At 43.1% G+C, this 24,851-nt stretch overlaps 2 protein-coding genes across 3 annotated transcripts in view; one reads left to right on the top strand and one right to left on the bottom strand.

The window, feature by feature from the left end:
- Positions 1-24,851, bottom strand: part of LOC310865323 (growth factor receptor-bound protein 10-like) — a 92,264-nt gene that overhangs the window by 63,964 nt on the left and 3,449 nt on the right. The window contains exon 1 of one of the 2 annotated variants that reach the window (XM_083774360.1): positions 6,105-6,329. The exons of the other annotated variant lie outside the window; for it this stretch is intronic. The gene's annotated coding sequence lies outside the window, so the exon portion shown is untranslated. Of the gene's footprint in view, positions 1-6,104; positions 6,330-24,851 lie in introns of those variants that run through there. 2 annotated transcript variants of the gene reach the window in all.
- The window catches only part of skic2 (SKI2 subunit of superkiller complex), a 42,753-nt gene continuing 38,148 nt past the window's right edge, over positions 20,247-24,851 (top strand). Inside the window, exon 1 of the mRNA XM_083774343.1 lies at positions 20,247-20,266. The gene's annotated coding sequence lies outside the window, so the exon portion shown is untranslated. The remainder of the gene's footprint in view (positions 20,267-24,851) is intronic.

Genomic DNA, 24,851 nt, shown 5'->3' with positions numbered 1-24,851 from the left:
CACACACACACACACACACACACACACACACACACACACACACACACACACACACACACACACACACACACACACACACACACACACACACACACACACACACACACACACACACACACACACACACACGTCTTATCTCTGTACATGTATAGCTATAGCAGTCTCATTCCATTCCAGTGTCTGTTGATTTCCAACACAAGAAAGCACACCTCACTCTACGTGACTAGACTCAGTAGACTGTACGCCGGCCTACTCAAGAACAATTCAAGTTGAGAACGAGGGAAGTTGGAAATACATGCCCCACCCAATTATGCAATACCCTTTGTTAGAATGCCTGTTGTATTCGTCTGTGTCCCTTATATGCTCATAAGGAGAATTATTGATCAATATATCGGTATGGCCGATGTTGGCATTAAAATGCAATGTCGGTAACGAACTGATATCGGTTTCATCCGATAATTTATAACTTACAGTATGTTGATTTTTGAGTGGTGCAACCACTCCAAAGAACAGCAATGTCCGTGTTAAGCTATGTGACTATGTGTGTGTGTTAACTTGTGTGACTATGTGACTATGAGTACCAGTAGGGGCAAAAGTGGCACTGTTGTGCCAGAAACAGAGAAAGAGAGAGATAGGCCCTCATTTATCAACTCGGCGTATGCCAAAATGTGGGTGCACGCCGGAATTACCACAATTTTCGGCATTTACCATTTCCGCAAAACCTTGAACTTGAACGTATGCCAGGACAAAAACCACGTCAGGTCGGGAACTGTCGTAGGCTTTGTCCTCACCTGTTTTTCTGTCGTACACAAGCGGAACAGCATTGTCTGAACTGCTGACATGCTGTCACAGGCATCTAAACATATGTTTTCACTCCTAAAATGTATAAAACTAATAATACATGTGAAAAAAAAATATTTTGTAAAGGCATGTCATATGAAATTGGTAGGATATTTCCAAGTATGCAAGCAATTAAAATCGTGCAATTAAAAACAATGTTGCAAGTCATGCTTAAGCCATTTAAACAGTGTTTTGCATGAGCGCATACCGGTAGCCTCCCCGACCCCCCCTATATAGCTTTTCTTTTCGCAGATAAGTAAGCCTGGGACCGAGGCTATGCAGCAAGTCTACCAACCAACGGGTATGGCTACTGCAATCTACAGTCATGTCTTTCTCGCGTTACGTCTTGTCCTTTTAATTAAGGATAAACCTGATGCGCTCGAATGCCAATAAATGTGACTGCAGAGCCAGCGCAAGTGGGGACCGCATCCGCATCTATATAGGTAGGCTAACCCAGCCAGCCCACCACCAGTACCACATAAGGTTTAGGCAGGGAGGCAGTCTAATACAGACTGTCATATACTCATAAACGTGCATGGTCACCACAGTGACAAAGACAGACAGAACAGGAGGAGGAGATGCATCTAATTGCAAAACATTTGTCACAGGCTGTGTGCGTCCAAACTCATTCCAATGACGTGAGTAATGTTATTTAATTAATGCTTCACAGAATCACAGGTTCAGGTTTTCGTTCACTAATCTTGTTGTATATTAAATTAATAAAGACTTTAATAATTGTATATACAACTAACAACACACAGTGACAGACAGTTGCTTGCAAGTACGGTATGTGCGATTGTGCGTGCGTGTGTGGACATGACAGCCAGACAAGCGAGGCGAGAGGAGAAACAGACAGGGTGTTGCAGGTGTTCGTTCTTTAGTTATTTAAGATACAACACACGAGTTGGGCTTGCAAGTTGTGTGTGTGTGTATGAGGGGGGGGGTGGGGGGTAAGGCGGGCAGCAGGGGGAAACTTTATTAGTTTTTTTCATCGTGTAACCATGGTAACCATGGTTTCCAATGCGTTGTTCGGTCGTATTGCAGTTGTGCATGTCGCAAAACCGAGGGCGAGGCTTGATTTCATAGGGCGTGCCAGATTGATTTCAGCCTCACATTTATCACTGCTAGTTATGAAATTAAGGAAGGATCAGCTGTTTGCGATCACTTTATAAATGCCGTGGCGACGTGAGTGTACTACAAAACATACACTGGAATTTGGGGCAGATTTTACACTCAATTGATAAATGGGCCATAGTGTTGCACTGTTGCTAGTGCTGAGAGAGAGAGAGAGAGAGAGAGAGAGAGATAGAGAAAGAGAAACAGGGGAGAGGGGAGTTGCACCACTCAGTTCACACAGGTGTGATTTTTATTTTAAGCCTGAAAAGGCTTTTTGAGATGATGGTGTGATCAGTGTTTTCTGGGGAAGCTTTCAAAAGGTTCAACAAGTTGTGTGTGACTGATGATGTATGATGATAAGAGCACCCCTCACTTCACACAAGTGTGATTTTTAAATAGAAATACTACTTTCAAGCCGTTTATGTTGGGATATCATATTATGGGCCAACATTTCAATAATAGTGCATCCATAGTTTTGGAATAAAGTGGCATTGCTTTTTCAAATTCAGTGTTTATATGCCTTTTTCAGAATGGACAAATTGTAACTATAATAAAAAATAAAATATATATGAATACAGAATGAGATCGTATCGACATCAGTATATAATGGTTATCGACCATAACAAGAAATTAATTTCATATCGCCCATCCCTAATGAGGTACTGATTAGTTCATGTGAGAGGAGAATACGAGATGAAGTTCGCACACCAGGTCTTGAGCTCCAAACCTTATTTCATATAGAGATACTATATCTGAGATATAGATGTTGATATATCGAGGCAGTGATAAAGGCAAAATGTGTGTGTAGTGTGTGTGTGTGTGTATGTGTGTCTGGCTCTGTGGTCTGTAGATTGAATCTATATCCCCCGCTGACATAAATAACAGAACCGAGAGACAGACACAGAGATAGAAGCTATAACAGAGAGTCTAGTATGTGCCTGCCCCTCCCCCCCCCAGTCTCTTCCTTCTCAGCATGTGACACAGGTCCATACACCCTATGCCGATTGGGTGTTGTGCAGGTAAGAGCCGAGCCATAGAGTAAGACAGAGTTACAACATTGAGGGGGCAGAAAACAGCCCGGTCACATGAAACTCGTTTGTCACTGTAAAGCCTATAGACTCCAATGCATTCCGTAAACTTCATGGGGCCATTGGACTGGCCCCATGAAGTGAACAGAGTTGTCGTAACTCTGTCTTACTTTTGAAACTAGCTCCTCGCCACTCGCCCTACACACTTCCACTCGGTTTGAGTATAGATATATAAATAATAGAGACTGAACCAGGATTCCCCTCCCATCCAGTGCCATCTCGATTATTTATATATCTATGCTCAAACCAAATGGAAGTGTGTAGGGCGAGTGGCAAGGAGCTAGTTTCAAAAAGGGGGTATGGCTCTGGGTCAGCGCTAGAAAGGAGTTGCTGTGCCTCTGATAAGGAACAGAGGGAGGTGGATGGTGGGCAGGGTCAGGTGACAATTACCACCATTACACTCTCCTATAACCCACATGTCTCTCTACTTGTCTGACTCTCTCTAGTCTCTCTTTGACGCTTGTCTCACTCTCTAATCTGTCAGCACTGCCCCAAATATGTGGTGTTTTTATTAGTAGGAATTAACACATTAGCAACCGGGAAGGACTGGACCTACATTGCGTTTTAACAGCGGGAGAACAGCGAGCGACAAATTAATTTCATTGGCTATCACCTAATTGCCGACTATCGCCCAAAAGATAATTATTTTCATCTTTTCGGACGACGTTCCTCCAACGCCTGTTCGCTTGCTATCGCCAGTAGTTGCCTGGTCCCATTGCATTGACACATAATGCACTTCCGGAAAATTTGTCTGGCTGTCGCCCGCTGTTAAAACACACTGTAAGAAAGGGGATGAGCCAAACCGTGTTCCAAAATCACCATGTGAACCGGTCTGGAGCGGATGGTAATTTACGTCATGTCTTGTTTTGTAGTCATCAGGCAGGAAACCTTCACAGTACTGATTCCTTCCTGTTAGATGACTACACATCATTGACTACAACATGACGAAAGTTACCATCCACTCCCGACCAGATCATAAACCCGAAATGGAATGCTGCCCAGGCTTCTTATCATCATACATCATCATGCATCATCTCATACTGGCCAATCAGAATGCCTGTTGCCTGTGATTGGTTGGATGATTTGTGTATTCTGAGTAGCCAATCTGACTGCAAGCTCACAACAACACGTTTTGAGACTGCAGATCAGGCTATTTTCGCAGAAGAGATTTGGTGTGTGTGTGTGTGTGTGTGTGTGTGTGGGGGGGGGGGGGGGGGGGGGGGGGCAACCTACAGTAGTACATGAGCAGACCATTCAAAGTAATAGGGCGACTGAATAGAACATGGAGTTCAATGGAGAATTGGCACCCTGTTGATTGATTGAAGTGTTTATTAACAGTGTGCAGATTCTTGCAGAATGGGTACATTTCAAACGAAAGCACAACTCAATACAAAATCTGTTACTGTTGGCTGCGTGTGCACTGTTACACCATAAACATAAAGCATTACACTTGTTTATAGGGTCCACCATTTTCAATTCATCAGATTGTTCTATTCAGTTGCTCAAGCTATAGCCCTGGGGAACACGGGTCACGGGGTCAACTAAGTATATAGGGTTAATGTGGTTAATTCTCTGTCCCAACATCTTTCACTTTCCCCAGCAGTCTCAGTCTAAATAAACCATCTCACTGTCTAGTGAATTAATTGGTCTCGCTGGATGTTCTTTCTCAGCAAGTATCATTCCATTGTGTGGATCACTGGATTACATAAGAGATATCAGATGTTAATGTAGAAATATCAGTCTCTTTCCCTCCTCTTATTTGTCTCCACTCCCCACTTGTCTCTCCCTCTTCTCGGCTCGTGCTGCCGGGTTGAATGTAGTAAAGCCACACTTGACATTTGCCGAGAATTACAGTAATTCGGCTTTACTGGTCATAAATTATGGGGAGAGATGCAGGGAATACGATAGGGCAGGGAACAATTTAATAAAGTCACCAGTGAGTGTTTTTTACATTTGCGAGAGGGTATACTACCACACCCCCAAGCAAGCCTACCTCCTTCCCTCTTTGTACAGTATAGCCTGCCATGTACGAACAGCTCTTTCTCTCAGCTCTTTGCAGCCGACCTGTCTCTGGCTAAATTATGTCAGCTGACACATGGAGAGAGACCAAAGACAAAAAGGTATAGTCAGGGAGAAACTATGCTTGGTGGCTGACAGGCTCCCCTCCTAATCAAATGCAGAGGAATATATAATCATAACTTCACTGGTATCCATATCGTAATTTACCATTATACACAGAGAACAGTAGGCTATAACTTGACATTCTATAGCCTACCCCATAAATGGACCTATAAATGTTGCCTGGAAACTAACCAGACCTGTATCCTCCTCCTAGACAGGAGGAAGAAAGGAAATGTACTAGGGTGCAGAGATTACCCTACACATCATTATGTAATGTAATGTAACTGCTAATGGACCTTTATGACACTGAGAGGTCCTCTGCCAGTCTGCCCTGCCTAAATGCAGTATAGGCTCTCCGATGTAAATGCAGGCAGCTGTAGTGGTGGAGCTAATACAACAACTGTAACATATACAAATTACATACTCGCTACTCGTTAAAAACAATGGATAGTGTGGTGAAGATATATGCTACACAGTACACAGTACTTTTAAATCCACATACTTGGTTGTATGCTGGTGTTCAGGTGTTGCATGCAGTAAATAACAGATATAGGCCTACTTTGCTGTTGAGCTTGTGTATGTATAGGCCTATATCTGCAATTTACTGAGCACGACACCGGCACGCAAGTATAAATGAGGCTTAAGTTAACAGGGAGTGTTAAGTCTATATAGGACCCCCCCTTCACCCACCACCACAGCAACTCCGCGTCGTTCCTTCTTCACTCCCTCTGCTCGTCTTCGTGTCATTCCTGGACTGGACTGGACTGGCAGCGAATCGGGACGTTTTCGCTTAAGTTTCACCCGCTATCGGTCATGTATGTATGAAATGTATCATGATGCCACTTTCTAAAAACTAAATGTGCACAAAATTAAAACGCTGAGGAATGAGGAGGCAGGAGGGAAAAGACTTAAAAGAGGGGAAAAAACGCACTCACTCACCCGTGCGTCGCGGACAGCAGCAGCAGGACTGGAGGCAGAGAGACGCTGAAAGAAAAGGCGACAGACAAGACCCGAGGAGAACTGTTTGCAAACTCTGTTGTGTTTTCTCCTCACGGCGTCCCCGAGCGGTGTGTGTGTGTGTGTGTGTGTGTGTGTGTGCACGGCACGCCAGACGCCACACGCGCACACTGTCACACTGCCCACTCATCCACTTTCGCCAGCTGACTCCCCTTGCGTGTGCAAACACACGCACACACACGCTCGACGCGCACACACTCAACAGAGGAAAACTCCCCTCCGCCCCGCCCCGTTAGCGTCGTCTACGCAGGGAACCCCACTTTAACCCTTTAAGTGCAAGCCAAGCCCAAATGTTATAAAGCAGTGGTTGTCATGTCACATGTCACCAGTGGTGGTCCGGGGACCACCAGTGGTCCTTGAGGGGGTTCTAGGTGCTACCCAGCTAAATGATGGAGAGTTGGTAGAGTAGGCCATTTGCCTACTGGTGTGCAAGCAGAGCGTGCAAGTACTGTAGACCGCTACAAACTTTCAAATCTCAGCCTCTCTGTGAAAAAACGTTTGCAATATTGAATTATTAGGTTTAGCTATTTGCTACGTACCTTGCTTTTGGAGGAAAAAAAGTAGTATTTTGAAATATATGACGTAATGATTACTTCATACATGTATACATAGGGGCATTACCTTTAGTCCACCCGACACTGAAACGTAATCGTCACCATCGATAACCAATTATACCCATATCTTCATTACGTCATATGCTCATATGTCTATGTATATATGTATGTGTAATTTGTGAGTTGATTAGTGGTATACTGTGGTTACTCGGGTGGTTTGATGCATATGTCCCTTTAATCCACCCGACACTGAAACATATCATCATTACGTCACCATCGTAAACCAATTATACCCTGGCATTGAGTCTGCTTCCGTATGTCCCGTGCCAGTATATGACGTAATGATTACTTATGCCTGTTATGGCAGTGGTGTCGGATTACATACATGTATACATAGGGGCATTACCTTTAGTCCACCCGACACTGAAACATCACGCTCATATACGCTGCTAAGGGACATACGCATCGTAGCACCTGAAAAACATTACTTGCACGCTCTGTTTGCGCAAGTAACTAGAACTGCACTGTTGACCGCTACGAACTTTCAAATCTCAGCCTCTCTGTAAAACATTGAAATTAACTATAACTGCACTCTGTCGAGTGCCTACTTGCACTCGTTTTCGTTTTCTGTACTCTCTGTAAAACATTGGAATTAAATACTAAAGTCGGGTTATAACTGGCCATCAATGGTGACGTAATTACGAAATGTTTCAATATTGCTTAGCTAACAGGTAACGTATGTATGTTTATGAAAGTTGTATGTATATGTAAGTTGTAAGTTGAAAAGTAGTATATTGTGGTCACTTGGGTTGTTTTATGCGTATGCCGTGGTATGATTTTGTAATGAAGATATGTATCAATGAAGATATGTATTAATGACGGGATATGACCGGCTTTCGATGGTGATGTAATAAAGGTAGGTTTCAGATTACATACATGTATGCATTACCATTAATCCCTTTAAACTCTCGAAATGTACCACGGCATACGCATCAAAGTGCCGGATAAACCACCTTGCGCACTCTGCCAATGGTGTCAATGGTGACGATATGTCTATTTATAGTGACAAATAGGAATATAGATATGTGACAACCAGAGTGTAGAGTAGGAGAGTAGCGACACGCTTTGATCTCACCGCAAAGCGGGTGCCTATGGGCTATAGTTCCAAACATTACTCCTATGGCTGGAACTATCCCATTGAGATAGACTGAGCATTCCGCATTCCATACAATGGGAGTCACTCTTACTATATTACTCTGGTGACAACCAGGTATAGTCTGGTGACCACCGGAGAGACGGGTGACAGCCGGAATGTATACGGCAACTGGGTGAGCAGTATGGGTTAGCGCCCCAGCCTGTGTCCTCCGTGAGGAGGAAGCCCAAAAACCTTTGGTGAGGCCTTTAGGAGGGCCATTATAATCCACCACTCCTGAATGAAGTGCCTGGTGCTGGGAGTCTGGTGCAATACACAGGTCCTGGGCCTGGTGAGAGCAGGAGTGGACCTGGTGAGACGTAGGAGGGGCCCGGACAGGAGTCAACCCACAGAGCCTATAGTCCTTCCACGTGCCAGAATCTGGTTCTCCCAGTCCTGGCAGAGTAGTTACGGAGCAAACGGATTGTGTGGCCTTGGTCTTTCCCTAATGGGACTGATCGAGGGTAGCTACTGGGACGTAAGTCGGGACTTGATCACCCCGGCTGGGTCACCTGAGTGAGGGGTATGATGTTCGACAGACCCGAAACCCCAATGACCTTGGGATACATCACTGAGGAATGGATACGTCCCAGGTGGATCCATGCGATGTTTTTGTTATAACTTTGGTTCCATTTGAAAGGGTCCATAAACCATTACTTGGTTCCTATCCTATCATATATAGCTGGTATCCTGGGAACCTGGGTAGTCTCCGGACCCCACTAGCCTCTAATTTCAGTTGTTTGACTGATTGATGTGTAAACTGAGTGCCATGTGTTGGGGGCGAGTAGCAAAGAGGCAGTACAGAAAACTATAATCTGTAATAAGTACATTCATCAATTTTAACATACCGGTAACTAGACGAATAAAAAAAACCATGGGTTACAACTATGTTTGTTGTTGTCCTACGGCCATAGCAGTGGGTGTGGTTTTCTGGTTCCACTAAAACATTCATTTCTCCCATAGAGATTTACCAAAATATTTATATAAATTATTTAAGCCAGAACCTGGATGACTTGATAGGCTTAAAATAATTGTAAGTCTCTATGTATGTGTAGGAAAAATGAATGGCCGATATTGCAGTGGAACCAGAAAACCAGCTGATGTCATTTGCAAAATATAATCCATTATCAGGTGCTGAAGCTATCTTTTAGTATATGCAACAGTTTTATGAAAATGAACGCTAAAAATATAAATAAAAAACGAACCATGAATATTATTACATAACCAAAATGATGTAATAATCATTTGTAGCAGTTTTTACATTTGGTGCAATTGAGTGCAGTGTGGCATGAAAATATGTTTATTTCTCCTTTACATTTCTTGAAGTTAGGCTATAATTTGAGGGTATACGGGCAATGCAATTGAGGTATGGAGGAGAAAATGATCACACCAGTAAGCTGCACACACACACACACACACACACACACACACACACACACACACACACACACACACACACACACACACACACACACACACACACACACACACACACAGACAGACCTATATCTGATAAAAGTTCACATGAGTTCACAGTCCTCTCTGTGGACTGAGAACACTATAGCTCCGTCCTCCTCATATCTTTCTAGGCTACTGAATTATTGGTGGAACTGCTATTCAGGGACGTGATTGTGTTCAAGTTCAGGAGACTTTGGGGGGGGGGAGGGGGGGGAAGCAATTCTCCTGAATGCTGCCTTCCGGTATGACATGGAAAGGGGAGGAAGGCAGCATTTATTTCACCATAGTAAATGCTGCATTTGTGGTATGGAGAGGGCAGTTGTTTTACAGACGGGTAAAGGGGCAGGGGCTCAAGCCCCCTTTGATGTCTATGTGTGCACGTCCCTGCTGCTATTGTGAATGTAAGACTTTTCAGGTCAGGAGACGTCAAAGAAGAAGGCTCTCTTGCACCACGAGCTCCAGAACTCCGGTTCCACAGACCCATTTGTTTGTTTTCATAGGTTATAGTATCAGAGTTATGCAATCCACAATGCAGACAGATTGATGCACCCCCACTGAAATGGGTTATCCATACAAACACATGCAGCAGGCTACACACACACACACACACACACACACACACACACACACACACGTCTCACACACACACACACACACACACACACACACACACACACACACACACACACACACACACACACACACACACACACACACACACACACACACAGTGTTTTCAAAACACTGGAGAAGCATGGCTGTTACATAAAAATTCGACTGACCCTATAGTTGGGAAATAGTTAAGCATCCCAGATGTTGTGGAACATGACTCTCTCTCTCTCTCTCTCTCTCTCTCATTCAATTCAGAAGGGCTTTGTTGGAAATGGAATTAAATTATCAAAGCAAGCAAGATATAAAGAAATGTATGAACAGCTGTGTAACATTGTAATTTAAAAATAACACAGGTACAATACAGTATATAGGCCTAAATGTTTTTTGGGTGCAATTGAGGTCAGAAAAAAAGACAAATAAAGAAAGAATATCATCACCAGACCTTTACAAATCACACTTGTGTAAAGTGAGGGGCGCTCATATCATCATACATCATCATAGATCACATTCCGTGCTCAGCCAATCAAATCATTTCCGTGGTACAAGCACACAAAGCGGGACATAGGAGGGGATAGCGGCCCTCAAAAATAGCAACATTATTTTCCAATTTAAAGTTATGTGCTCTGTTTGTATATACAGTATTATAGTATAGAGTAGATATATGTACTGTGATTGACAGCATTGGTCGTCCCTTTCCTGTCACAACATCAGCTCACAAATCTTGCTGTACTTCACCCATCTCTCTCTCTCTCTCACACACACACACACACACACACACACACACACACACACACACACACACACACACACACACACACACACACACACACACACACACACACACACACACACACACACACAGTATATATTATACTATGTAAGACACCACAACCACCACTGTCACCACAGGGTAAATCGTCTCAGTCAGTCGTAAACATATTTTGCAGTATAGGCCTGCATGAAAATGAACTGGTGAGCTAAAAGTTGGCATCAAAACACACTTTCACAAAGTGTTTGGGTGTGTTTTGATATGTTGAAGATGGTTAAAATGCCCACAAATCTTTGGCTTCAAACCCAGTACATTGTGACCCTACAAAACCCCACACAGCTCTATTGAGTAAACACAACTGTGTCTAGTCACTTGACATTGCAGTGTGGGTCACCCTGACTTTTCACTTTTCGTGTGTGTGTGTGTGTGTGTGTGTGTGTGTGTGTGTGTGTGCGCGTGTGTGCGTGTGTCCGTGCATCTGCATGCATGTCCATGTCATTCTGGGACGTCTACTGTTCATGTTATGTTATATGGAGGATAGTCATTGTGTTACTCTCGTACTCTCTGCTCTAATTGTAATCACCAAACTGTCACTAAACACCTTTGTTCCAACTAAAGAACCATTTCAAGACCTCCTGGCAGCAAACCTGCTCTAAAAATGGCTGGAATCCATCATGTCCGCCAAGCTGACATGGAAGGACCTGTGATTAGGGTGCATACCAAGCCCCAGACACTGAGAGGAAGCATTGAAGCCAAATGGACATACTGGCCGATCGTAGGTATAGGCTACTGCAGCGCGAGCGGCACTGGGCCTAAAGAATTTACAATTTAGGCATTTAGCAGACGCTCTTAATCCAGAGCGACTTACATTTAAGCAAGAACAAAAGCATGGGAATACATCACATAAAAGCATTTATCAATATCATGAAACATGCGTAAGCTAAGAAAGTAACAGTGGAATATCTATATAATGAAACTATACATACACTATACATATAAACTATACATATTTACTACTATGCTATACATATGTACTATGGCGTGCTATAACTATATACAATACAATTATAGTGCTGTCTACATAACATGCTATAAGTCTGTGTCAAATGCTATCTAAGCCAACAGAAATGCTATCTAAGGGGTTAGGGTAAGTGCTATGGGCCATGATGGAGTCTGAAAAGGTGGGTTTTCAGGCTACGGCGGAAGATTGGGAGTGATGCTGCAGTTCTGACTGCAATGGGAAGTGCATTCCACAGTTTTGGAGCCAGAAGGGAGAAGAGTTTGGGACGTGTGGAGCGTTGTCCCGGCGTTTTTAGTGAGGGTACTTCCAGTTTCCCTGCGTTGGCTGATCTGAGTGCGCGGGAGGGTTTGTAGGGTTCAATCATACTTGTAAGATATGGGGGAGCCATACCTTTGGTTGCTTTGAATGCCAGCATCAGAAGCATGAACGCGCAAGCCAATACTCAACAGCGGCCGTGCTCGTTCATGCTTTCGGCCCGGCACGTTCGTTTTAGGCCCAAATGGACAGAGCCCACCACTCCCTTTTCACAGAAGGGGTGAAAAGGGAGTATGCGCTGGGTGAGCAACTCAATGCAAGTGGATGGGAGGGGAAATACAGTGCCATCTCTATTATTTATGATACATTGGTTAGACATACTAACAGCCCGACAGGCATTAGTCGCTCCTGACGTGCGAGGCAGGTTAAAAGGAAACTCATCCGTGACGTGGCTCCTGACATGCGTAGCACGTTAAAACTAAACTAAAACTATAACCTGTGACTTCCTGTGAGATTAGGTTTAGGGTTTAGGTTTTGGGTATACTGTAGGTGTCGGACTAACTGTTAGTACGTCGGACCAAAAACATGCACCCGGTGCGAATCACCAGGGCTGTGCATGGATCCGACTGGTGGACGGACCAACAGAGCCCTACAAATCCGCCCTCAACTGAGTCTTTTGAAAAAAATAGAACCACTGCTGATACTGCCCATAAGATTCAGTGAGATCATTGAGAGATACCCTCATTTTCAACAATGCCAAGATTACAAATGAAAGAAGCTAAAATGGGACAGGACAAGTCATGAATGGATGAAATAGTGAATATAAAATGAGCAATATATTTATTATGGTTTGGTGATGAATTGGATATGTTTAGGTACTCTGATCAAGCGCATCAGTTCCAACCATGGGGCCTCGGAATCCCCCGTACCTAAACAGCAGATCCAAAACGACAGGTGATAGCTGGCGTGGAGGAGGGTGAGCAGCAAAACTTTAAGCAGATAGCAGTGCAGCAGTATCAGTGTGCAGCAGCAAGCAGGACGAGCAGTGCAAACAATCCAGTTTAAATTATAGCCGGTAAGAAGATGGAATCAGTGTTTGATTGGATGAAGTGAATCATGTGAATGAGAATGTTATGCTGAGGCCGTGGCCCAATGAACGGCCAGCAGAAACTGGCCTGACTGAACTTGCTTTTGGCATGTCTGTGACAGCCTGACAGGCGCAATGCTCATTAATCAGTGAATAAATTCCTTGATAGAATCCTGAAATGCTAAAACATGGGGGATACGTCCTCCTTACCTGCAAAATATCTGGTCATGCATCTGAAGTCATTGCATAAGATTAGAAGGATAGGCCTACATCATTTCAAGTTATACAGAAAGTATAAACGTGACAAAGCAGCAGACTGCATGCGGCAACAGCAGGGGCACAGTATCTATCTCCTATCAGATGCTGGGAAGGTGCTATCATGGATGCTCCTGTACTTTGCCTATAACAACCCATGTAAAATAACATCTTTTCCCATATCCCGTGGGGCTTTAGTGCATCGAAGCACTGCAGACATGATCAGTGTTGTTACTAGACATTGATGAAGAATTGTGGCAGGCAGAGTTACATCTTATATTGTTATTTGCCTTTGCCTTAAGATACAGTACTGTATGTTGTGACATTCTGAATATTATAAGAGTCAAGATGCCGTGGCTCAGCCCTGGTATCTATTGTTTTGGGTACAACTTGGTCCTTGGACACAAGCAGCTTCTTTCTTATCTTGACTATGGTTTAATTGTTCCCTGTATATGACGCAGAACTACTTTACCATGACCTGTGTGTCTAATGTACTTCTCCGAATGATATTTATTAAAGAACAACCACCACCTTCAAATAAGAGTCAGGATCCTCCTGGGTGTCGGTGTGTCTAGGACCAGCAGTAGTATAGCAGTGCTCCTTGCGCAAAAACACCTGAGATGGGTTCTGAGTCAAACTTGTGGTAGAATTATACCATATTTTGTTATTATTTTGTTTTACCTTTTGCCTTATGTTCTGATCATCTGAATATCATATTCAAGATGACATGGCATATAGGCCTGGTATGTATTGTTTAGAGTACAACTTGGTCTTATCTTTGTATAGGCTTCCCCTGACAACTACTGTGACTGATTGATTGATTGATTGATTGGTTGATTGATTGAATACAAAGTCCACTAAGAGGATTAGAAACCCAATAAAGCACTAAAGCTTTCCATTGAGGTACTATGCTGAAACATCATATAGTTAGAAAACAAAATAAATAATATTTGTACAGTAAAGGTTGGGACTGCAGCCACCCATAATTGTTCATGGTGCCTTATTCTTCTTCATGGAGTCTTTTCATTAAGCAAGTAAAGTCCAGACTCCAGAGTAAAAAGTACTCACTATGCCGAATGTCCCGTTTTCAAATGTATAATAATCTTTTCAAAATAGCCGTTCTACAAGCTCACAATGCGTCGCATTGTGAGCTTGTAGAACGGCTATTTTCAAATGGCCAAAATGTATGGGCTGAAGTGGTTTTGTAATAATAATCCAAATCTACAAAGTAACTATAGTAGGCCTAACTAAAGCTGCCAAATAAATGTACTGGAGTAAAAGTACAATATTTGCCTCTGAAATGTAGAGTAGAAGTAAAAGTACTGAAAATGTGACATACTCATAAGTAAAGCACAAATACCTCAAAATTGTACTTAAGTACTTATGTACTTACTGTAGTTACTTTCCCCCACTGGAATCACTCACCTTCAGGAGCAGGACTCACACATTGGCTTACGTGGCCATGCATGGTCGAAATACACCCCATCACCCAACACATGAATTGTAGCAATATCATCGTTAACATCGATGGACAGGCCACACTGTAAGCAAGTGTAGACTGACTGAACTGACTGAACTGTCACAATAGTAGTTATTGTTTGGAATCATGAGATTATGATATCACTGTCCACTTCAACCTAAAGCCTATTTCAGACTATTTCGCTTGCCAACAATAACTGTTTTCAAACCAACAAAGAACAAAAGGTTTAGTGCAGATTTAGTTAACCCCAAATCTCAACAACATAAGCGGTAACATTTAGAGCAATGCAAAACTATCTATGACAAACTGCACTTCTAGGATTGCTATTGGTTCAAAGTCACGTGACAATTGTTTTTGCTGTTGAAGTGTGATCAAACCATTTAGCTATTTCTTAATCTCAGCACTTAATTTAGCAATCCATTAATCTTGTTTTTGTCTAGCCTTTTAATTTTCTATCATTTTTATCCCACGATTTTGCAAACTCCACACAGAGGGGCCCTTTCGCCAAGCCCGCCTCGGGTATGGGCACTGATGACGCGGAGGAGGGAGCACGCCCCCAGCACCCACAGCGTCCCCAGCGGGAATCGAACCCAAGACCTTCTAGCTGTGAGGCGACAGCACTACAGACTGTGCCACCGTGCCCCCTTTGTCCCCCCATTTGTAGGCCTAATGGGGTGTCCACATACAAACCCTGTTTGCATTACGTAAGCAACTAGCTTACATGATGTTGGGATGGATACAGAGATTTGGGTCACAGGACTTTCATGTCGATAATACATTTGTATTTGTGTATACATACACATTCTCAGACTATTGGGGTGTAGTGTTCCTTGCCCCTTGCGTTCCTTTAAAGTCTCCTTAAAGAGTCAGGCAGGCGATCAAAGTTTTAGTTGTTAGTTAATCCACAGAGCAGAGCAGCTTTTGTTCTAAATGTCAGAATATCCTTTTCAATCTGCCTGACGTCAGAGCAACTACAGGCCTCCAGAGTCAAACTGGCACCTGCTTCAGATTAATTAAACTAGTTATATATGCATAGTTCATTGTATGATCAAGGATTGTATATTATTAAAGTGATCTTGAGGGTAGGGTAGGGATTTTTTGAACGCTTGGGCCCTGCAGGCCACTCCGTCTATCATTCATTCATACTGTATATGGACCAATGAATGTACTTCTGTCATTTGTATCTGTCAAACTCATGTGTAACCACCTGTCTACTCTCTTTCGCCATGCATTTCTTTGCACCTCCACCAGCATCCAGGACCTCCAGTGGAGATTCTCCACCTGCTCGGAATCGGCATCAGGGTTTATTTTACATATTGAAGATGCATGTATAAATATAAAGTTAAGGGGGTATTTCACTTTAAAACAATTCTGGGTTCATTTTAATGTCTACTCTGAAGTTGCTTGATTAAATATTTAGATATTTGATATTAATGTGATCAGGCACGCGCCATGCACCTTCCTATATTAAACTTGAAACTCCATATTACACATTTTAGACTCATTGAAAGGTTGTTTTTTTTTGTCAATAACTTAAAATAAATAAATAGGTATAGAATTTACCTCTGTATTAGGAAATGAGGTTATACACCTTGTCTCACAAACCACTGTTCTAGCACTGTTCTTGAATGAATCACTCACAAGGAAGACAGGGAGGAGACACGAGGAGGTGGGACCACTTGGGGTGAGGGTTGGGTCATTACTGTCAGCTGGCTCAAGTCACTGTCCAGACCCCACTTCACTCCCGACGCCCTCCCCCAGGAAACAGAGATATGGCGGTGTGAGGACATGACACTCCAATCAAATAGAGAAATCATTTGTAACTGTATCGCACAGAGCAAGGCCTGTGTTTTGTCTTAGCGAGAAGGCCCCTGGTCGCGGCCAGGCAGCTGTTTGGGTTGGAACACAGAATGGTGAGACGCCACCCTTCCATCTGGCTCATGCAGTCTGCAAGGCTACAGGAATAGAATACTGAGAAAGCAAGGAACACGACTCCCTTTCCAATAGCAATAGCATGATAATGGAATGTTTTTCCTGCACCTGCAGTCCACCCAAAAGAAAAAAGAAAGAAAGAAAGAAAGACTTGTGCAATAATCATTTGAGGTATTTAATTTTGCCGAGGCTAAATCACTTGGAATGTTTGTGTTGTACCTCAGAGACCTGCATGCTCCCAGCAATTGGATTTTCATTATGAACAGTACAGATGAACCTTGATTGATGTGCTCGATTGATAAGCAATGATCAAAAATGCAACAACAAACAGTGTCAGTGTGTGACGAGTGACAATGAGATTTATAAGGTGATAAAATGAGCCCAAGAGACTATCTTTTCAGAGCCGTAAAAGTGGACACATTCCTAGACAGGGAATGTAAGATTGCTATCACAACTAGATAAGGCTTTATTATTGTCAAACTATTGGCCTGTGGTTTGGTAGAAGACTACATTATAAAACTAGTGACTCATATTCCAGTTTATCCTGAGATCTCTCCACACAGGCAGGCTGTTCCATTCCATCTCCTGTCTCTCTTTCTCTTTAAGTATCAGCTATCTCTTGCCAAAAGACTGACTGGGTATTAATAGCAACACTCACAGAATCCAAACCGCATTTGTTTAGGTCAAGGCAGAACTCAGCGTCCATTAAACAATACAGAGAAACTCAAAAGTCTGGCAGAGTGAAGGAGAGGGGGAAAAAGAGACATAAACTAAAGAGTTGCCCAGAATATTATAACCGAGAGAGAGAAAACAGAACTTTAATGAGGTGGTTAATCATTTAGGGCCAGGGAGTGCACCGTACAGTACTTGCATCAGCCAAGAACTTTGCCTCTAAAATATGACTGCATGCCAGGCTCACAGTGAGAGTGATTTGTGGGGCCTGCAGTACAAAGTACAACCATATCGCCAATGAGCCAAAAGCCTTTTCAGATATAAAATCTCACTCTTTACTGCCCTTCCTCTTTTACACGCACGCACGCACGCACGCACGCACGCACGCACGCACGCACGCACGCACGCACGCACGCACGCACGCACACACACACACACACACACACACACACACACACACACACACACACACACACACACACACACACACACACACACACACACAGCCATTTATCACCTTGGGTTGAGTTGTAGAGACTTTGATAACATCTTTAACTGGTCTCAAGTTTCCTGGCTCTATATTATTCACGATGATGTATTGCCCAGTTTACATGAGTTTACATGTGAATGTTGTGCATGTGTGTGTAATGTATGGAGTGTGACTGATGAGCTGTGTTTGTGAGTGAATGCTTATTTGTGTACACGGTTTCACGATTTTCCTTTTTTTTATCCTTTATTCTGTATTTATTTTTATTTATTTTTTCAGAAAGAATAACAGTAAAGCAGAGGTGCCCACACTTTTTTGACTTGATCTACCCACCAAAGAAATGTTATCCAATTGCTGAAAATAGTTAAACAATGTCCTTGAGTGGGCTTTAGAATAGTGGCGATGGCGTTACACTAACACACTTGGAATGGGAAATACAGAGGGAACATTTTGAATTGGGAGGGTTTTCTTGCATGTATAACAGGCTCTTTTTGATGTCAATCAAGTCACCTTAATACAAGTGGCAGATTATTTATGTTTTTTACAATAATATATTTTTAGGGGCATGTCATGTGGTCTACCTGCACAGGCTTTATGATCTACTGGTAGATCACAATCTACCTTTTGGGCAAAGCATACAAGTTTGTATTGTGGTGAGGGTTACTTATACTTTACTCCCAATGGAAATTCACAGAGCTGTATATGTGCCTAGCTTCATTCTCATATTCCCTCCCCACCGCCAAGGTATCAACCCAGCAGGAGCCTATAGAAAAAAAAAACACTTGAGACTGACAGCCATCCACCTTTGTTGGAGCACAGTAGAGCAAAGTGTTTATTTTTTATTTTGGGGGTATAATGTACTTTGTCTTCTCTAAGCATGCAGTGTAGCAAATGAAGGGGGCTTCCGTGCGTAAAATAGTGACACCTTGTGCGCACTTGCACTTCACTGCAGGGGCCTGGCCAGTCAGCTATTTTTTTACATTTATTTTGATTTTTCTCTTTGTTGTGGTGTTTGAAAAGGTTTGAATAATGTTGATTTTGCCTTGGGGTCCCCTGGCTCAAAACATTTTCAAATGGTTGTCGATCCGTGCTCCGTGGCCAAATACAAATCATTATGGGGGTCCTTGACAGAGCAAGTTTGATATAGGCATAAGGAGAAGAGATTGGAGCAGCACGGACATTTAGAGCCTTTTATTTAGGTGCTGAGTATACAAACGACTAACGTTTCGACCTTGCGGTCTTCATCAGAGTCATGACTCTGATGAAGACCGCTCCAGTCTCTTCTCCTTATGCAACATTGATGTCCTTGCACCTGTGAAGCACCGGATCAGCCGTTTTAGGCTTGCGGCGCGTTGGTAGACTCCCTTTGTACCTACTGATATAGGCATTTGTATAATTGGCCCCAGGTCTTTAACTAAAAGGGTTAAATGAACAGGGTCTGCAACAAACCATGTGTACAACCCAGATTCGGCACAAACAAGGGACTAAATTATTTTCGCTCCTATGCCACCAAAATGTGGAACGCCCTACCAACAGTCATTAAGACATGTGAATCCCTTGACTCCTTCAAAACCGCTCTCAATGGGCACCTACGGATGGCTGCAATTCGAAACTGGCCTCTGTAAATCTGAATCCCCCCCCCCATTTTCCCTCACTGTATATTGTATCTTTTCCCTTTTCTGCTTCCCATATGATGAATTTCTGTTCTGTTCTTTAGCTACATAGAAATGTCTATTTGTATGTCTCTAAATGTTTGTATGTCTTTAAATGTTTTGATGAATTGAACAATGTGGACCCTGTTGTAAACAAGTGTAATGCTTAATTGGGTCGTCCACTCACAGTTGACAGTCTTTGTATTGAGTTTGTGCTTAAAATGTACTCTAAATTCTACAAACTGTTAATAAACATTTCAATCAATCAATCAATCAATATGGTATGGTGGACCCTACCCTAGTACGTCTCAATGGAACGGCCGACAACCTGACCCAGTATAGGTTGACACAGTATTATTCATCATCACAGGTGCTGCTCTCTCATAAAGTCCATTCATCAGTGAAGCTAGAGTTATAGTACAAAGGACATGCGGTGCAAAAAACTGTCTGTGTTCATTACGTGACCCACGGTAATTTAATCGCTCCACATAGCGCTTCAGATTGATCACAGCATGCATTTCCATTCACCCCGACAGAGAAAGTTCAAACAGAAGCTAACCTGTGGAGTGTGTGATGTAATCATGCAACAAACGAGTGTGCATGTTCCTGAATCCTGCTGGACATAATTCGACCGCCACCACCAGACCCCGCTGACAAGGTACGGAACGTTCCCTTTTTTAAAGTCAAAACTTGTTTTTTCTCCTGAGAATGACAGGAACAAGCTTCAGTAAGGGGCTGGGGGGGGGGGTCAAGAAGAGTTAGTGCAGTACTAGGCCATGTGTTTGCGTGCACCTACATCGTGCTGCAAATTTGTGCTGCAAATTTGTGCATTTATGTACATGTGTGCATGTGCGTGTGTGACTGTGTGCATGTGCGTGTGTGGCTGTGTGCGTGTGTGTGCGCGTACGTGCGTGTCTGTGTGCAGTGCACATGTTTGTACTTTTCCAGAGGACCATGCCTAAACTCTGAGCATCATATCTGAAAATGGCAGTCATCCAAATTCTGACACAGCTGTCCAGAGTGTGCAGATACAAGAGGAGGAGGCGGAGCAAAGAGTTTGGGAGATTGAGGGGGAAATAATGCAGAACCTTTGTTACAAAGGATCTAATATAGGCTATAGAACTTTATTTAGTCACAGTCTCTTCCATCGTTCAATATTTACAAAACTGACAGACAGTGGTGGAAAAAGTAGGCCTACTCAAATGTTTTACTTACAGTAAGTAAACGTATAAATACTGCAATGTAGTACAAGTAGAAGTCCCAGATTAAAAATGTACTCTAGAAAAAGTAGACCCACAAAAGTATCGGCATCATAATGTACTTAAAGTACTCAAAGTAAAAGTAGTACTCATATTGCAGAATGTCCCATATTTCACAAGTTCAAAATGTGTACAAAATCTTCGATGCATTGTGAGCTTGTAGATATATGGCCGAAATGTATAGGCCTGAAGTGGTTCATGTATGTTTTGTAATCAAAATTTTAATCTCCAAAGTAACTACCGGTAGTAACTATATAATATAAGTTTTCAAATAATTGTAATGGAGTAAAAGTAAAGATTTTAGCTTTGAGAGTGCAGGCCGTAGAAGTAAAAGTAATTGGAATTGGAAACTAGATAAAGTGCCCCTCGCCGGGGCACAGGTCCCCACCAGGGCAGGTGAGGTTGTGGCCTCCTGGTGGCGCTATAATAGGCCAATGTGAAAAGGGTGCCATTTCTTCTTGGAAGGCAATTGGATGATTTGAGGCATGTGTTTTACAAAAGTCGGCCTTCTGGTGAAGCTATAACAGGCCGTTCTGGAATATTTGGGGCAGAGGTTCATTGTTTTTTTGTTTTTTTTAAGATTTATTTATTGACAATGCAGATATCATTTACAACAATGAATTACAGAATCATGATTTTTTTTTCCTTTTTTTTAAACAAGACAAGTCAAACTCAAAAAGGAAAAGACAAAAAACAGTAAAAACAAACCCCCCCACCCACCCCCCACCCCAACCCCAGAAAGGAAAACTACACAGCTCTCATTACTCTGTATTATACACAACACCTCTTGACAGCAACAACTCGGATAAATACATGAAAATAACAATATAAATAAAACTAAATCAACCCAGAGGAGATATTGAAGGTAGAACCTCAAAGAACCTGCCCCATATCTTTTCAAAAGTAGCAGGCCTTTTTCTTACATTGTACAGTATCTTTTCAGGGGTACAGTATGATGAAAGCTCATTCAGCCAGTGTCTCTGTGAAGGTGATTTTTCAGATTTCCAATTAACCAAGATGATTTTCTTCGCAGCTGTACTGGCGAGTAACACAAAGTATGCTTTGTTGAAATTTGTGTTGATCAATGTAACGTCACCCAGTCACCAAATTCTTGGATCATGTGGTATTTCAACCTCTATGGCAGAGGTTCATTGTTGGCATCCAGGGAGTGTGTGTGCAAAATTTGGCATCGACCGGGTTAACGGTGCCTGACATTAGCTGTTAACAAATGGAAGGACGCACACACAATCCTGCAAACTTTGAAAGCCAATGTTAGCCAATTAGGATGGAATATGAAATACAGATCCGTCTTGAACACATGACTATAGAGATACTGTGTAACGATTTGTGGGAGTTTTGGACAGAATCTGGAAGAGTAATATAAAATAATGTGTTTACAAAAGTCGGCCTCCTGGTGGCACTATAACAGGCCGTTTCATCGAGGTTCATCGTTGGCATCCAGGGAGTGTGTGTGCAAAATTTGGCATCGACCGGGTTAACGGTGCCGGAGATTAGCTAGTAACAGAAGGACTGACACACACACAGACGGAGAGCAAAACATACTCTCTCCCCATGCCTTCGGCCTGGTGGAGACAATAATCAAGTAAAGTAATTACCTCAAAATTGTACTTAAGTAGGCTACAGTACTTGAGTAAATGTACTTAGTAAAAAAGTACTGCCGTAGCAGCAGACACTACAGCACTCTGCAGGTCGAAACGCGTACGTTGTCCACTCTCATCAGAGGTCAATAAAATCATGTGAAAAGGACATATAATGAGTGCTGGCCTTTTCATTTCACCTTAAACGTACTTAGTTACAGTACTTTACACTACTGCCGGCAGACATACAAAACCCACAGACAATGTAGGCTACAAGCTCAGGCGTTGCGATATCATGTGACACGTAGTGAGCTTGCAGATCGGCACTCTTGTACGATCGAGTAGCATATTAATTCACGGAAATATGGAGATGCGAGGTTTCTGCCCGACAGCAACAAAATGCTACAGGCCTACTGTACATATTGTACACTCAGCCTAAATACCACACTGCACAGACACATCATCATACATACAGTATAGGGCACGTGCTCACACGCAAACACACACACACACACACACACACACACACACACACACACACACACACACACACACACACACACACACACACACACACACACACACACACACACACACAGACAGACAGACAGACAGACAGACAGACAGACAGACAGACAGACAGACAGACAGACAGACAGACAGACAGACAGACAGACAGACAGACAGACAGACAGACGCGCACGCGCGCACACACACACACACACACACACACACACACACATTGAGCAACAGTGGAGGACAAGGTTAGGTAAACAGCAGTGTTGATAGTCCTGGGGGTTGTCACGGCCCCTCTGATTGGCTTATCTAACTGCGATTTCTTAAAAATGCTGGCTGCCAGCCAATAGAAACAGGGCAATGAATGCCGTACCCCAATCAGGGGAGCGAAAACATCCTGTGCTGAGACAGAGGGAAAGGACTGGGCCTATATCAGGACATAGGGTGAGCAGTCGGAGGTGAGGTCTGGGTTACTGCACATATATCGTCTATCTGTCATCGACGAGTAAGAACTGTTGGGATCCATCTTGCTGCGTCTTAGGTTTCCAGCTGCTCAGTGTTATGCATTGAAAGCTCAAGTCCCACAAGGATTTTTCAGTATAGGAAAAGATAAAATGACAAGAAACCAAGTGAATTGAGTTTTGTCTTGTGCTTTCTATAAATGCATCAGCTGGCTTCAAACCCTAGTAAAATGTGTCCAGGGAAAGGTCCTTGTGATTTTCTTAGACCTTAGCTGTCTTTATAGGAAGTCATTTCTCCCTGCTGAGCTCTGAAGCTTGTTAATGGGAGGCATGCTTTGGACTCAAAAGGCAAGGAAAGGCCAGAATGTCCTTTTGCAAAAAGGTCAACTTTAACGTTAATCGTGACTGTATCTCTGTACTGTACTTGTGTAATATATCTGCAGAGAAAGGGGATGCGACACAAACACAATTGCACACTAAAATGTCAGGGTCATTGCATTGCCATTGTTATCTACTCCTGTGTGTAAATTATAAGCTGTCACAGCTTTGTAGGGATCTGAGCTTGTTGTAGGACCTAGTGGTGTATTCACACACAAGCATACATTCAGTATACATGACTCACACACACACACACACACACACACACACACACACACACACACACACACACACACACACACACACACACACACACACACACACACACACACACACACACACACACACACACACACACAGTGCGAAGTGAGGACCTAAATATAGCCAACCAACAGTGTTATTACCACGGCAGGCGAGTGTGGTCTGCTATCTCTCACCCTTCACTCCTATTGTTTTACTGCTTCAGCAAATGACAGCTTCAGCAAGGCTGGAGCCCATTTTGGCTTATATGGCTAGTTATATAAGCCTGGCTTTGGTCGGTACTCTCTAATGGCAACACTACATGAATTATTTCATGTACTATAGGTTTAGTGTGCCACATGCAACAAAGCAAAAACCTTTCTCAGCTCAGCTGGTAGACTTGACTGCATCTGGATTAGTACTGAATAATCCTATTGATTTGCATTCAACGTAATTCACGCACGGACGCACGGACGCACGCACCGCACGCACACACACTCAAATTTGGCAACTGCGTGGGCCAGGGCCGCCTCCATGGTGATCTGGGCATACCCTGCATTGCCAGCCTCAGCCTGACAGCATGTTGCGGGTCGAACTCAATACAAAAATCACACCCGTGTGAACTGAGTGGTGCATCTTCCCTCTCCCCCTGCCCCCCCCTCCCCTCTCTCTCTCTGTCTCTCATTAGCAGGCAACAGTGCAGCACTCTCTCTCTCTCTGTTCCTGGCACAACAGCGCCACTTTTTCCCCTACTGCTACTCATAGTCACACACATAGGGGATTAGGTTAAC

This window comes from Protomyctophum parallelum (assembly GCF_964188405.1).
Source record: "Protomyctophum parallelum genome assembly, chromosome: 1".
NCBI lineage: Eukaryota > Metazoa > Chordata > Actinopteri > Myctophiformes > Myctophidae > Protomyctophum > Protomyctophum parallelum.
This window is presented reverse-complemented; position numbering and strand designations above follow the sequence as displayed.